The 9402-nt window shown below is 35.3% G+C and overlaps 1 long non-coding RNA gene across 1 annotated transcript; it reads left to right on the top strand.

Annotated features, from left to right (window-relative positions):
• The first annotated feature begins 3309 nt into the window (after positions 1–3309).
• On the top strand, positions 3310–8805 carry LOC148872155 (uncharacterized). The gene is made up of 4 exons (XR_016108039.1): positions 3310–3839; positions 5070–5206; positions 5322–5487; positions 8621–8805. It is a non-coding gene; the product is annotated as an uncharacterized LOC148872155 (long non-coding RNA).
• The last annotated feature ends 597 nt before the right edge of the window (positions 8806–9402 follow it).

Below are 9402 nucleotides of genomic sequence, written 5' to 3'. Positions count from 1 at the left end.
GTAGCAAAACTGAAAAAGTAGATTTGCTATTTTCAGATATCAGATCCGTAAAAAGAGCTTTTCTGCTTTATCAAACACCACCTTAAGTACTATTCACTGAATATTGAAATCTAATTGCTTGGTATTAGCATTTTTTCCTTATATCCAGTTCCAAGTTTGAATATTTATGAATTTGTCAGCTCATGTTCTATATATGAAGTTTTTCTTTTTATCCTCAAAAGGAATACAACATCAGCTGTAACCATTGTTGCTATTGTTGTCCCAATTGCCATTGCAGTGTTACTTTTATCAACTCTCTGCTATTGTTGGCTGATTAGAAAGAAGAAAAAGGAAAGAGTAAATGGTAAGAAGTTTTGGTCTTTTACCATCAACTCTGGATCTGTTACAAACAAGACATGTACAATGAGCTATGTAACCAATCATGAGTATACATCTCAATTGCTGTTGCTGATAACAGTTCGGATTGATGCTGTTGTTTCTTTTTTTTCGGAGAATTTCCTAATCCATTTATATAATTTCCATGCTCAGGTTACATTTAGCAGAGTTAAAGCAAAGCTGAAATTAGGAAGTATTGGAAGGCATATACCACAACTTACACAGGCATGCCTGCATATATTGCTTGGAAACCTCAGAATGCATGTCTTGCATTGTAACTAATACTTTATTGTTTTAGGTTGGTCCCATGTTAGTCACTCACTGGGGGCTTAGTGGACCAGTGATTCTCAGGTTATCTGCATGGGGAGCACGTGATCTCTTCAGTTCAGGTTACAAGGGTAAGTATGTTTTTGTACGTTACTTGTCTGTTTTGTTTTATTCTATCCTTAAATAATGTTGTTTCCCATTAACAGTTTAACCCGATAATTTTGGGTCCAAATGCAGGACTCCTACTCGTTGACTTCTTACCTGATTGTCATGTAGATGAAGTGAAGTCTAATCTTATTCAACACAAGGATCAGTTTGCAGTTTAGTCATTCTCTCATGGCCTACATTAGCTGCAAATGCTTTCTGTGAAGTCTTCTAAATTTGATGGGATGGTTTCTTCTGTTGTTCTCTTTCTTATTTTTCCTCTATTTTTTAACCTTTCTCCTGTCTAACAGCAATTTATGGAAGAACAAAGCTCTTAGGTTGGAAACACGAGGTTGCTGCCACAAGAGCTCCGTGAGCAAGTTAGCCAGTACGATCAGAACAAGTGGTTGGAAACACGAGGGGTGGAAGAAGAGAGCTTGGTTCAGACCCTATTGAATTCCTGTACAAACAAGAATTTATCAATTTTTTTATCAGTAGATATGTATTTTATTAAAATTCAGATTATAAGTAAACAAGAATTTATCAAATTGAAATTAAGATGTATTTGTAATTCAAATATTTTGAATGGAGAATAGTTTTTTAAAATTTATTGTAATTGATGTTTTTTTTATTTTATATTTTATTTCAGTTTAAATGAATATAGAGAAAACAAGTAATTTGATGAAAATTAGAAAAAAAAAAAGGTTTTAAGAAAAAAAAGCATACTTTTAGCCACAGTTGCGACTGCTGCTAAAGAAGTCCACAGCTGCCGCTAAAAAACACGCACCAAACTTATAGTGGCAGCTGACTTAGTATTAGCAGCAGTGGCGATTGCCGCTAAAAGTTGTTTTAGTGGCAGCCAAATTGGTATTAGCGGCAGTTGTTTTTCTATTAGTTCTCCCTTTTACCACAATTAAGGCTAAGGGAACAACCTTCTTTAAAAGGGTCCCCCATTTATGGACATTTAAAATTTAAAATCCAAATTTTAAATTTAAAATTCAAATTTCAAAATTGAGAGGTAAATATGGAGGGAGGTAGCTAGGGTTTTAAATTTAGGGTTTTGGGGAGGGTTTGCCATCGGTTGGGTAGATCTTAGGATGGAAAAAGAGTGTGGCTCAAATCTAGGGCTAGGATTGATTATAGGTTTAAATGGAGGCTTTAGGTGATTTCTAAAGATGTGTCAGGACCTAAATGAAAATGTGCAAGGGGTTTTTGCAATGAGAGGGCAAGTCTAAGGGGTGTAATGTGTAGAATTCAAGTGATAGGACTAAACCTCAAGATGTCTGGATTTATCTCAACTAACAAGTCTATTCGAATCAAAATTTTCATAGGAGGGATAAAATGGAAAATTTTGTAATAAAAATTTCCATGGGGTTCTAGGGTGCTTGAAAAATTTCCATAGGAGGGATAAAAGGGTATTTATCTCAACTACAACAATATTGTAGTGTAGCGGCATATTTCATTCCGACGGAAATAAATCTGCCTTATACACCTCCCTTCCAATGGCATTTACCAAAAAGTGCCACTATTGGTCGGAATTTATCATCTGCCTTATACACCTCTCCTTTTTGGCTTTCCCTCGTCCCACCATTGTTGAGAGCAGCCATAAATGTCGTTCTTTGATTTTCTATTTTGGCCTTGTTTGAGAACACTTTTAATAAGTACTTTTAAGAAATATTTTTTTTAAGACATGGGATCACACGTTAAGTGGTTTTTAAGTACTAATGGGTGTTTGGTAAAAAAGTGAGAAAAAAGTACTTTTTTTAAAGAAGTACTTTGAAAAAGTGACTTCAAGTTGTCTTTTTTTTTTAAGTACTTCTTGAATAAGTATTTCTCCAAAATATTAGGACGAAACCAGTCCCTAACAAATTTGTATAATGACTAAAATACCTCTCCCTTCTCCACTCATTCGATCCTCAAACCCAAGCAATAGTGGCGCACCAGTTGTTGGTCCACCGGCAACGATCGGCGGTGAGGAATCACGGCCGGTGGACCTACCGTTTGGCCTCTTTCTTCTATGCTTTAAAGTCAGATCTCTGAAACATAGCTCGTAGCTCGATCTCAGATCTCTAAAGCAGAGCTCGTAACTCGATCTCAGATCTTTGAAATAGAGCTCGATCTAGTAACTACCGCTGCTAGTTGTCTTTTGGAGAGGAAGATGAAGAGTGTCTTGTTCGTGGTTCAATGGTTATAGAAGAACAAAAACAAAGGAGAAGAAGAAGAAAAGGAGAGAGAGAGAGAGAGAGAGAGACTAAGGAGAGGTTGTCACGCTCTTCATCGTATTATTATTATTATTGTTAACATTAGTTATTATTATTATTATTGAAAAGTATTGTATATAGTATAAGAGAAGTAAAAGCTAAAATTGTTAATTGAATAAATATAAACACTTATGAAGAAAGTAGCTTACTAAATATTTCCACCCCAATAAGTACTTATAAATATAATAAATGATTTGAAAAAATGAATTACCAAACAGGCCTTTGTGTTCTTTCTTTTCTTATTGTTCTTCTAATCTTCTCCACTCTTGAATCATTAGACATTTCATTTTCGTTTTCTTACCAACAGGTTTAACCGGAGGCCCCCAAAATTCCAATGACAGCCATTAGTGCTACGTACCCATTGTTGTCAATCTCTCTCTATCTCTAGTGGACTGGCAGGATGATGAATATACTGGAGTAAGCGCTCACTCTTTTCATCATCGAGAGCTTCTTGATTCTCTGCATCTCAATGGCGATTCACAGAATCCTAAAATGTAAACAGAAACCTAGATGTCAAATCCTCTTGCTGGTCATCTCCATGACCGTCAGCCATTGCCTTTCTTTAGCTATTTTTCTGTTTCAATTCTACGTTAGGGTTCTCTTTTCCTTTGCAATAACCCTAGTTAATGTGAGGGGACTGAAGAAAGACAGAAATTATGGGTTGGAGAAGTATTCGTATGGGGGAATAGATATGATTAATTGCCCAGGAAAACATTGTGGTTCCTGCAAGGATTTGGGTCATCAAGAGTTGAGCCTAAGGGGTACTCTTGAAGAAGGCTTGTTCCTTTAGAGGTAATTTCTTTTCAACATCTAAGGTTTTGTTTATATTTCGCTCCTACCCCTTTTTTGTGTCCTTTTCCTACTTCAAAAAATTGATATTTTTATCATCTTATTTGGGCTAGACTTAAGTCATTGATATATTTTTTGACTTAACATTTTTTGTAGGTCTTCCTTATTTTGATATCTCTAATGTATTTAATTAACACGCTTGTAGTTCTAGATACAGTGGCCATTATTTAAGAGAGTTCAAGATCTACAGTTCTACATTATGGGTTGGAACTTTACAGGTTCCTTTTTTCTTTCATTGCTTTCCCATTTTGTGGTATTTGCTGATTACTCTTTCAGTTTGACCTGAAAGACACTTGCTAATCCCCTTGGCCTTAGCTAACAATTTTGGCCGATTTGCTTATTACATGGAGCTGAGAACTAATATTTCAGTTGTTTAGGTTGGAGAAATTTCAATGGCCCCCCTCCCCCCAAATTTGAAGTCCTGATTTTGTTAGTTGAATCACTTCAAAATTATAATGCAGTTAACAATGACTTTTATAATGCCTTCAAGGATGTGTAGTAATCCAATACATAATAAGAAAGGGATCCTCCATCAGTCCAAAAATGCGAATTTAGAGGAAGAGTGAGTTTCCCTCCTTGTCATTTAAAAAGAAAGAAGCTTTTTCTTGCCATGAAATATTTCGTTTCTCCATTTCAGGCTTCGACAAAAATTTAGGAGGGCTCCTTTTTTTTTTCTCTATTTTTTTACAGTAAACAACTGCTTCCTTCATCTCCCTCCCCCTGCAATTGTAATTTTTTACAACTATATATTTCTCCTAATTTTGCAAGCAAATACGTAGAAATTTATTTTTGTCCACAATCTGAAGATGTCTGATCTCATCTCGTAGGTGGGCAGCAAGCTCTTGTTCCATGGACTCTTTGTATGATTTGCACCTCATCTCTGATACCGTGCCTGTAATCCTTGTATGATCGGCACATGTCGATCTAAATTAAAGTTCTAAATCTCTATACAATTGAAATATGAAGCCAACTTAATTATTATCCTAGCAGCCAGATGTTCAAACTTTGTTTGTTGTGTGACAATACTATTTGACTTGAGTTAGATGACTGATGTGGGGTGTATCTAACACTATACAGTATCCGGGTACTATAGGTTTTATTTCAATATTCCTTTTCTTGTTTAATGTTTTATAGTATTTGAGTTTGATTTTCTTTTTGTTTGTGGAAAATTAGTTGATGCCATTTTGAATATCAAAGAAACATATGGTGTGAAGAGAAACTGGCAAGGAGATGCATGCCTCCCAGAGTTACACTTGGGATGGTTTGCAATGCAGTTATGATAACTACAATTCCCCCAGCATCATACTACTGTAAGTGTTGTACAAACTTTAGGACTAATTAATTCCATTTTTATGATGTGTATATTACAAAATCATTATAAATTAGTTCCATTTATTAATGGATTTATTTATGTATTATAAGCAGGGACCTATCCTCAAGTGGATTGATTGGGAAAATAGCCCCTTTTTTGTAGACAATACTTGAAGGATGGAGTCTGCCTAGGCATGAATCTTAATTCGGTCATAGAAAGGACCCCACCTATGGGTTTGGGTGCTAGTACAGCCTTCCATTTCTGGTTTGGGATAATACAGTAAGCATCATATCTCTTTGAACTAGTTGCCTTGAGTGTTTTGTCTAGCTGTAACTATCATCTTCACTAGCATCCTGTGATTAATTTTGTGCTACAGAAGTAACAAGTATCCTCTTTCACATGAAAGTAGATGTGTTAGGCTAGGTAATTAGACCTTCCTATTGGGACGTTTGAATGGTGATCCTAGGCTGGACTATGTGGCAAAACCTCATGGAGATTGCAGTCTTTAAAAATTTAGCTTCCATTTAAGAGAATTCCCACACCGAGATAGGTTGTCAAATAATTTAGGATTAGAGGCCATTCAACATGTGACCATAGAGATTGAAGGTCAGTGGGTAGGTGGATAGCAAGTTGACCCTCATGATTTAAGCATCACCATCTTTTATGAAAATGCAAGTCTGATGGTGTATACCCTGGATCAGTTGTACAGGTATAGTTCTCCTAGTCTCTCTTGGACGAAATGCAAACCTCCAGGCTGAAGTAACTGCAGATCCAGTTGAAGTACTCTAGACTAAAAGAAAGAAAGAAAAATAATAAGAACACAAATGAAGTGTTAGCCCTCAGGATGTTTCCCCTGCTTGTGATGTTTGGAGATAATTTAGGTAAGTTCAAAATTCACTTGAACCTTGATAAATAACCTTTTGTTGTTTTACTCTTGTAGGTTCCCAAATCACTAACCTCTTCATGTTAGTTTTAGTTTTTCCTCTTTCTTAACTTAATTAGTTTTGGAACCTTCTTGCTGAGTTTTGCTAGTGGATGACTAGTCTTTACTCTCCTGTGTAATTAACTTTGTGACAGCTTCAGCCCTCAGTGTGTTTAGTTCACCTTGTGAATAAGCCACCTGGGTTGGGTTAGAACCTAATTGCCTCTTTTAGTGGTACATGGCTACATGCTATTAATCAAATAGTCCAAATGTCTTCTTTTAGGAACATGTGCATCACAAAGGTTGAAGCTTGCACTTGGAAATAGGTGCCTATCGTTGGCTGAATTAACAAAATTCAATATTGATGGCTAATTTAAACAAATCCCGAGACCGCTCCTTCAGACTTTAAGGACCTGATCTAGGTGTAACCCCCTAGGATTACTTTTTCGGTTTTAAGGGCCTGACCTAGTACAGCTTCTGGAACCTTTCAGGAAAGTCTCCCTTGAACTCTGGATTGGCCTTCTTGATTTATAAGCCTAAGGTAAACCATGGTAGGATTTTCTTTTAGAATCAAGGACCAGATGGTATGAAACATGAGGATCTAGGTGTGCTTGAAGTTGAACAAGGCATCTTAATTCAGTTGGTATGCCATCCCAAGCTTGCCTGGAACAGGGCCCACCCAACTCAAATTCATCAGAAGAAGGCCAGACTACTGATAAAGGTACATTAATTTCGTTCAGGCTTGAAGGGTATGAATAACAAGAAAAGCTTCACATATTTTCCATACCACAATATCCCTTGGACATATTTGTTGAACCAGACTAAATGAAGAGAAGGATCCCGCCTACTCATTTTGTACAAGCACATAAGATAACAACTGTTACCTATCTTTAGTGCTTGAAGATGAGTATGGTGTATGGCTTAGCCAAAAGATTATGTAGTTTTTCTCACCCCCATATGATATCTCGTTGATACTAAATTTATCATTCATCAAATGTAAAACTGAATATCAAATAATGAGTATGATAATGTCAATCCCTATATGGATGTAGGAATGATTTTACACGTTATGCAGATGTGTACTTTAGAGAGTTAAATGATAGATTGTCTCATTGAACCTACTTTGAATGATCCCAATGTCTTTGCCTCCGAAGGTTACGACAGTGTAGTGTTTCCACCTGGGCGTTGTTCACCTTTTTGGATTAAATGCACAATTGGAAATTAACTACAAAGCCATAAATTGTTACACATAATATCTTGCTTGCACATGCATCATCTGCCGGAGGACTTAAGGATCCTTTATTTTTTGGAGACTACCCTGCAGCTGTGAGGAAGATTGATTGCTTAAGGATCCCTTCTTTCGCCCTAAATCAATTTAAACAAATTAAGGGCTCATATGACTTCATTGAGCTCAATCACAACAAGTCAACAACACTCAGAGAGCTTCAATGTTGATCAAAGAGATTTTATAAAATACATGATTGTGATGCTTAAAGGTAAGCTGACTTAACTCAGATGAACATAGTGCAAATTAAATATATGTCAGAGTCAATGCAAACTCATAAACTTAAACTCCAATGTGCAATTCAGACGCAAAACTTGACTTTTTATTGAAACTTGATTAAGACAGATTGATAGCTTTGACTATCATCCTTCTATTGGCTATCCTTTGGTGTAGTAGTTACTTGACGATTCAAACTTTGGTATTTCTCTAGTAGGTTCTAATTGAAACCATGGAACTTACTTTAAACTTGCATATTCTGCAGCTTACTATATATGATGGAGTGCACCAACCAATTAACTCTCACCTTGTTATCTGATATTGGTAAGCTCAGTTCCCCATTGAAGCATCTAGTCTACAAGGTGTGTTGGAGTATTCCAAACAAGTTTATGACAACCGTCCTATATACATCCATGAAAATGGTACATGATATCTTCCTCCCCTATTTATTCAACTATTAGAGAAGGCTATATTGGAACTTCCATTAACTGAAAATTAAAACAATTGCAAGCTCTAAGCTTACTTCTGGAAATTACAAACCATATTAGCCTTTCCTCTTGCTTTTTTCAGAGCCATTTGTTTATACCAAGCCACTACTTACTGGTGCAGTTATAGGTCCTTTTTTGCACCCTTGAGATAAAGTATACCTCAAATCAATAAATCCCACAAAGCAAATTGAGAAATTTATAAGAAATTTTGTTTAAAATCAAAAAGATTTTCTTATGAAAAATCTAAAAATAATAGACTCATGGCCAAATTAAATCTATGAATTCGTGCACAATTCAATCCGTCACCCACTTCCATATCTAAGTGTTTTCACTTTGGATTATCGTAAAGTAGAATTCTTAGGTTCTTTTTATGTCTTTAACTAGTCTTTAAACATATGAACCTTAGATATTTGTAAAATGTTTGAATTCGGGATTACTTATTTCATTTTGATATATATAACAAACAATCTAATTTTTCTATTTGTTTTCTTTGTTTTTCAGGTTGAATCAATACAAGAATTATATAAAAAGGCATTGCTGAAGATATTGGTGATCAATATTTTACATTTTTGTTGTTTAATATTTTATTTAAAAATAATTTGGTATTTTTCTATGAATTAATGTATGAAACTAATATTTTGATGTACCTTTATCATTAAATAAAATATTCACTTTGTTATATTTTTATTTGCAATTTTTGCGAGATGTCAAAATTGAGCAGATTTCTTGTATAATTACTACTATACGGGTTGAATAAATAAAGTGGCTCAAATAATATATAGTAGTGGCGGATATATTCACTACTATATATTAAGTCATAGATCTATAGGGGCGGATATATTTGCCAATTTATATTAAAACATGAATTTATAATGGCGGATATATCTACCGTTTTGTATTAGTATGTAGATTTATAGTGGCAGATATAACTGCCGCTATATTATAAAGGTAGATGTTTGTGGCGGAAATATCCGTCGCTACATATAAAAATTACATACTTATAGCAGCAGATATAAGTATTTGTGACAATTGGACAACCATTTAGCGATGGATGTATGTGCCGCAATAATAAATTTATCTGCCATTGTTGATTATTTGTAGTGGCAGTTTTAATATCTGCCACTAGAACCTATCTTGATGTGACATACAGCGGCGAAAGACAATCCGTTGGGGATCCGCCACTATAACTCTATAGCAACAGATTTTTTTACTTATTGCAGCGGATATGTCCGCCACTAAAAGCCTTTTTTTGTTGTAGTGAGTGATGGGGTTTGATGGTTAGG

This window comes from Nelumbo lutea, chromosome 2 (assembly GCF_056320005.1).
Source record: "Nelumbo lutea isolate HS-2025 chromosome 2, American lotus-T2T, whole genome shotgun sequence".
NCBI lineage: Eukaryota > Viridiplantae > Streptophyta > Magnoliopsida > Proteales > Nelumbonaceae > Nelumbo > Nelumbo lutea.
Note: the sequence above shows the minus strand (reverse complement) of the source record. Positions and strands in the feature narration are given on the sequence as shown.